A 7698-nucleotide genomic window follows, 5' to 3' on the forward strand; every position below is an offset into this window, starting at 1 on the left:
TAAAGTTCTTTCTTGAGTTATGAGTATGTTAAGAGTGTGTATCATGTAGGTATATAATACTGGAGCTTAGCATGATGGTTGAACGTTTGGTATCATTGAAGATGTTGAAGACATGAGTGCATGGGTCTCTTAATTTTCGTAAACGTGTTATGCTAGTGGGGTTCATGATGAGTTTGAGTTTATCGTGGGTAAGGATTGATATTGTGAAATGTAGGAGATGATGTAGACTGAGTTTTGGTACAATGTATGTTTTGGATGAGTAATGGGATTCAATGGATAAATAAGTTCATGCATGTTGTCACGTTTTGGTGGAAACTCTCGTGAAAGAGAGTATATGGTTACATCTAGAAAAAATTATAGAGTGAGGATATGGTGTTACGTGAAAGTAACCATTGGTTCTGGGGATATATGCTTAAAGTGGTTGTGGGTCCATATGTGTGTATGATGAGTTATTTAACTTGCTTGCATGTGATTGGTTAAGGGAAGGGGACTTGTGGAGCCACATGGGGTCCACTTGAAGAGTGGAGGGGTAAATAATTATACATTGGCATGAACTTGGTGTATAACGTGTGTAGATGTGATAGGGGGAAGTTGAGGAACTTTCTGTGGGCCCCTTTGAATGGTGGAGGGTTTCACATATTTTGGTATGTGTAAGTAACTAAAAAAGGGGGTGTGGCTAGTACTTAGTGGACTAATTGTGTGGTTTGGTTGACTTTGTACTTTTGTGGTATGTGTGGTGTTTATGTCATTGAGTATGTGTTCCGGTGATATTTTCTTAAATCCACATTGGTACTTTTCTTCTTGCAAGAGGGTAGAAAGGTAAATTTCTTCATCTTTAAAAGGCAGTGGAAGAGATAGGTCTCTTCGTTCATGAAGGGCGACAAAAGAGACTAGGATTCGAGGGCTGTAATGCCCCAAAATTTAGGGTGTCACGGGTTATTAAAAAAACTGATAATTTTCAAAACTTTCTTATAGCGCGAACATGTATTTTCAAAAACCTCAGCATTTAAATTTACATCGCATAATAGTTCCAAAATACTTGTCCAATTGCATTATTTAAATAAAACCAAAATAACGAAGGAAATAAAATAACTCTAATTACATTATCTTAAAAACTCAATTGTAATAGCTTTAAATAAAACCCCAAGTTTGTCCCCCATCATCTCACGAATCTATCATGTTTTATCTTCATCTATAACATCATCTACTCTCGTATAGCATCACACATTATACAATCATCGCATTCACATGCACAAACACAAACATGTATGGGGTAAGCTACCAATAAAACAATTATAATAATAAGATACATAAATATTGATTATATCAACAATAATCAAAAACCTCATACATAGAAGTAATAACCGTAGGATTCCTAAACCTTTAACCCAACAATCAATCATGATAAATTACTAAGTCCTCTAACCTAGATCCTCGGTCCTTGATCATCACATATCTAGACCGTAGTCGATCCGTTCATCAACACCTATGTTGTCTACACCACATAATCTTATTACTATCAATATAGCATTCATTGAACCATCATCGTCATAGATATACCACACTCATGACTATCCCAGTCAAGAACAACACCATGATCGTCACCATACCATAATATCATAGTGGAAAGAGTCCATCTCACTCCTATACCCTACCTCACCGACTCTGGCCGCTCCTACAACCCACCTATAGCCTCCCCTATAAGACATCTGTAGCCTCCCATATAGATCATCTCCTTTCAATGCACGCAAGGCAAAAGGAAGCACCTATCCACATATAGAACCAATATTTACGAGGTACAACAAGTAGACTTATCCTCCACTCTCATGTTCATCAATCACATACTCATGTACATCCCAACACTCATTCATGCTCCACTTTCAACCACAAGTCAAACTGACCCTAAACATAATCACTAACCTCAATCTCTGATTATCATGATGTTCCACAACTCCTCAGGCTTGGTTCACGTCCATTTTTCATCAAATTCGCCATTTTCACTAAAATGCACTGTGACTATCGATTATCACTTAAAATAATCGATTCGTTACTACCCAAACCACCCATGAGTAAAATCAAAGAAACACACCCCAAGAACGACACCTACAACGATAGAGAACTCTAACCCTCATGCATAAGTTACACCACCAAAAATCCTACCATTTAAACCAAATAACGTGATCTAGGAAATACACAACATCTACAATTACAACCATAAAGATTTAGCTCCCCTTACAACATTATCAAAAATTGATCAATGCATTCAGAATAATACAAAAATAAACACCAAATCACCAATATAACATTTAAATCACAATAGTTAAGTCCTTATTACAATTCCATCACACCAAACAACATCAATTCATAATAAGACTATAATAATCAATGCGATAACCACACTTACATTCCCTTAAACGAAATCATGTTCAACCCATTAGCTTTCAACCATCTGCCAATTTAAGGCAACTCGTGCCTATTGATAACGGCTGAATATACCGTTATCTGTGATTCAATTTTGATGCTAAATTAACCCTTTTTGACTTTGAAGCTTGCTTAAACTCTTGTTTTTAGTTTATTTTTGTGAATAAGAGAGTTGAGGTTATACTTGATGATTTTATCACTAAATTCCCTTGATTTTGTAGGTTATTGGAATGAATTGGAAGAGGAGTTGAAGTATCAAGGAGTTGGAACCCAAGAAGGACAAAAAAAGCACCAGAAAAGAAGGTTAAAAAAGGTCGCAGGACGCCTGATTGTCCTTTTCTGGGGCCCTAGTGATAACGATTGAAAATACCGTTATCTGTGATTCAATTTTGATATTAAATCAACCCTTTGTTACTTAGAAGCTTGCTTGAACTCATGTTTTAGTATAGTTTTGTGAATAAGTGAGTAGAGGGTATACTTGATGATTTTATCACTAAATTCCCTTGATTTTGTAGGTTATTAGAATGATTTAAAAGAAGAGCAAAAGTATCAAGAAGTTGGAATTCAAGAGGGATAAGGATTTTTATGTTTTTGTTTTATTTTTATTTGAATTTTGTTTATTTTGTTTTTATGTTAGCTTGCTTATATACTTGGTTTAATGAATTGTGCTGCAATGGTTCGGTATGATGTGATAAATTGTTGTTTGTGATGAGTAATATTCTTGTGTTTGCTCTATTGTTTTATGATGCATGTTGGGTTAATGATTGGTGAGGCTTTTAAGCATAAATGGTGGTTGTTCATAATTGTTAAAAACAGATGCATGATTTCAATTGTGATTAATATGCTAGGCAGGATGCTTATCAAATTGTGGAACTTGATTTAACCTGTGAGAGGTTGATTTTCTATGATTAAACCACTTGCTTGCTTGTTACATATGATCAAGGCCATGTTTTCTTCTCCCTTAGAGCCAATGCCAATAGGTGAATCCAACAAAGAATAATGTTTCTCTTTACCCTTTGAACCTTGAGCTTAAAGTTGAAAGTGGAAAACCCCTTTTTGAAATCCTTACCTTGAGTTAAGTAGAGTATGTTTTTGTGGAAATGGGGAATGGTTCAAGTTTGGGGTGATGAGAAATCGAAAAGAACTCTTTGAAATTCATTAAAGAGCATTGGGCAAAAGAAAGAGAAAAGAAAAAGAAAAGAGAAGAAAAGAAAGAAAAGAAAAGGTTAAGCTCAATGCAAGTAAAGTTGGGAATAAGTTCAAGATTGGTTTCTCACATAAAAGAAGAAAGTGAGTTAATTGTTAATGAAAATAAATGAATTGTGCACTCTCTTAACTCAAGGAATTTTGTTGTCTAGAAAATTTGGGGTTGAAAATATCGTTATCTGTGATTCAATTTTGATATTAAATCAACCCTTTGTTACTTAGAAGCTTGCTTGAACTCATGTTTTTAGTATAGTTTTGTGAATAAGTGAGTAGAGGGCATACTTGATGATTTTATCACTAAATTCCCTTGATTTTGTAGGTTATTGGAATGATTTAAAAGAAGAGCAAAAGTATCAAGAAGTTGGAATTCAATAGGGACAGTTAAAACATCAAAAAAGGAGCATAGGAGGTCATGCAGGGCGCCTAGGCACCCCATTCTAGGCGTCTGAGCGCCAGTTTGTGTAGTGTAGGGCGCCTGAGCGCCCTAGTCAGGGTTCCTAAGCGCCAGGTTTCTCACGCACAACGCCTAGGTGCCCCACTTAGGGCGCTGAGCGCCAGTAAAGTGGGCTTGAACCTGTTTTCTGTTATTTTTTAGTTCTATTTAAGGACTTGGATGTCCTAGGGATTATATCTTTTGATGGCTTGAGCATAGAAAGACACTTTTCACCCCTTGGGGGGTAGATTTGGGAATGTGACAACTCTCCTATTCTCTTTCTAGGGTTTTTCTATCTCTTTCATTCCATTGTTCATCTAGTTTCCCCATGACAAGGGGGAACTAAATTCAATTTGTTGTTGGGGAAGATGTAACCTCTAAACTCTCATGTCTTTGAATCGATTCTTATTTATTTATGCTTCTTTCATTAATTGTTAGCGTTATTCTTCTTTGCTCAATGCTTGTTATGTTTAACTCATTCATGGCATGATTATTGGTTTTCGTGATATGGACATATACGGGGAAACCAAGATATGGGAAATTGCTCCCAAAAGTAATATTGCCTAGACATAAGGATATGAGTTTTGGTTATCTTAAGCTTCTGTGCGTATGTAATGCAAAATTAATTGCTAGGGAGACAAGACATTGTAAACTAGTAATTAAGGATAGGCTTTCTTTGCCGAGACATCGGGTTTTAGGTAATTTAGAAAGTGATATTAACATTAATGAAGAAGATGAATTCATACATGCATGAGAGAAAACTTGGTGAAATCTAAACCCCAACAACATATTCATCTCATTTTTTTAAGATCATCCATTCAAAATTGCATTCATGTTTATTTTTATAGCATTTGCATTCAAAACCACTAAATTGTTCTTCAAAAGTCTTAATTAGTTGGGTGATCACATGACTGTTTAATGCCGTGAGTCATTTAGGAAACGATACTTGGTCTTACCATTTTATTATTACTTGATACGATTCGGTGCGCCCAGGCGGTGTACGGGAAAAAGCTGACGCTCAGGCGCCCCACAATACAAAGCTGGCGCTCAGGCGCCCTACACCACACAAACTGGCGCTTAGGCGCCCAGAATGGGGCGCCCTGCGTGACCTCCTGTGCTCCTTTTTTGATGTTTTAACTGTCCGTCTTGAATTCCAACCCCTTGATACTTTTGCTCTTCTTCCAAATCATACTAATAACCTACAAAATCAAAGGAAATTAGTGACCAAATCATCAAGTATAATTTCTACTCACTTATTCACAAAACTATACTAAAAACATGAGCTCAAGCAAGCTTCTAAGTAACAAAGGGTTGATTTAGTATCAAAATTACATCATAGATAATGACATTTTCAACCATTATCACCTGGTTGCAGGAGCTCACGCAACCACGCCAGGTTGCCCTTTTATGGGGCCCTCAGCGCTAGCGCAGGGCGCTTAGTTCCCTTTCTAGGGCCTTCGGCGCTACTCTGCACTGCAGCACGCCCGGACGCCCATCTAGTTTCAATGCATCGTTGAGCGCCTGGTTGCCCCTTTCAAGGCCCTCAACGCCACTTCTCTCGCAAGCTCGCTCGATTGCCTTAAGTAGGGGAGCTGAACGCCAACGTGTTGGGCGCATTATCCAATTTTGATCTATTTAAGAACTTGCACGCCCTAGGGTTCACATCTTTTGATGGCTGAAGGTTAGAAACACACTTTTCGACCCTTTGGAGGCAGATATGGCATGCGGGACCTATCCTATTCTCTTTCTAGGGTTTTTACCTCATTCTTCCATCATGTAACCCTAGGTTCTCCATGAAAATGGAGAACTAAACTCATTTGTTGTTGGGGAAGATGTAACATCTAAACATTCATGTATTTGAATATGTTTTGAATTATTTTATGCTTCTTTCATTAATTGTTAGTGGTTTTCTCCTTTACTCAATGCTTGTTATGTCTTGATCACTCATAGCATGATGTATGGCTTTTTTTGTTATTGGGAAATACCTAGGAATCAGGATCCAGAGAATTTCACAAAAAGGGGCTATTGCCTAAAGATAGGGATAAAATGTTTGGTTGTCTTAAGCTTCTTTTCATAATGCAGAATTGATTATTAGGGATACAAGACATTGTGGTCTAATAATTAAGGATAGACTTTTTACGCCGAGACATCGGGTTCTAAGTAATTTAGAGGGTTACATTAACAATTTAATAAAGAAGATGAATTCTTATATGCATGAAAGTAAGGACGGTGAAATCTAAACCCCAACAACATAATCATCTCATATTATCAACACCATTAATTCTTGTGTCAAGCCTCAATTGATCAATTTGCATTCATATTTACTTTTGTTGTATTTGCATTTAAACACCAACAAAATAGTTTTACAGTCTTAATTAGTTAAGTAATTACACGATTGTTTAGTGTCGTGAGTCTTTTGGGATACGATTCTTGGTCTTACCATTTTATATTACTTTTAGGATTTGGTACACTTGCTAATGAGTTAACAAGTTTTTGGCGTCGTTTCCGGAGACTCGTGGTTTAAACTATACTTTTGTGTGATTCTTAACCAGTTTTGACTTTATTTTTATTGTTCTTTAATTTTTGTTGATTTATTTTTATTTGTATTTTTTTAGGCTAATTAGGTGCTCTAGTGTTTTGTTTTTTAGTGGATGCAAGATAAGATTCGCACTAGGAGCACAAAAATATCTGAACCTCTTCTTATAGGTCTGGAAAATAGTAGAAGAAGAAGGAAGAAAAGGATTTCCAGACAAATTTTTCCTTCTCTTGAGACTCTTCAACAACCTTTCACATTATCTGACTAGGAGACAGAAGATATGGCTGACAATCAGAATGGTAGACGTACTCTCGCAGATTATGCAATAATCACAGGTCCTCTTCATTTTAATAGCATTGCAAGGCCAAGGGTTAATGCCGTAAGCATGGAGATGAAGCATCCTCTCATTCACTTAGTACTGAGTCATCGGTTTAATGGCTTAGCTCATGAAAATCCATATGAACATCTGACGTCTTTTAATGAAATATGCAATATAGTGAAGATTAATGGTGTGCCAAATGAGGCTATTAGACTTAGCTTGTTCCCTTTATCTTTAGGAGGCAATGCTAAGATGTGGCTTAATTCATTCCCAGAGAATAGCTTCACTGAGTGGGAAGATGTGGTGGCTAAGTTCCTGAACAAATATTTTCCTCAGTCTAAGGTAAATAAAGGGAAATAAGAAATTTCTTCTTTTAGACAAGGCATGGATGAAACTCTAGGTCAAGCGTGGGATAGATTCAAAGGGTTATTGCAAAAAATGCCCACACATGGCTTTCATGAACCTACGGTGGTCATTCTTTTCCTTGGAGGACTGAGTTCACAGACTAAATTGATGCTGGATGCCTCAGCTGGAGGTAATATCAAGTGCAAGACTCTAGAGGAAGCTTATGAGTTGATTGAAAATATGGCCGCCAATGATAATGAGATGCATAATGAAAGAGCTCAATTTCAACCAAAAGGAGTTCTACAATTACAATCTCAAGATGCTCTGTTGGCTCATAAGAAAATAATGACTCAACAATTGGAGACTCTGATGAAGAAAATATCTCAACTGAGTCAAGAATTGTAGAATGTTTCTCATGCTCAACATCAACTTTGTGAG

At 36.7% G+C, this 7698-nt stretch overlaps 1 non-coding gene across 1 annotated transcript; it reads right to left on the reverse strand.

The window, feature by feature from the left end:
• Nucleotides 1–7263: 7263 nt before the first annotated feature.
• LOC128195136 (small nucleolar RNA R71) lies at nucleotides 7264–7370 on the reverse strand. Its single transcript, XR_008246708.1, has one exon. It is a non-coding gene; the product is annotated as a small nucleolar RNA R71 (small nucleolar RNA).
• Between the last annotated feature and the right edge of the window lie 328 nt (nucleotides 7371–7698).

Source organism: Vigna angularis, chromosome 1 (genome assembly GCF_016808095.1).
Source record: "Vigna angularis cultivar LongXiaoDou No.4 chromosome 1, ASM1680809v1, whole genome shotgun sequence".
NCBI lineage: Eukaryota > Viridiplantae > Streptophyta > Magnoliopsida > Fabales > Fabaceae > Vigna > Vigna angularis.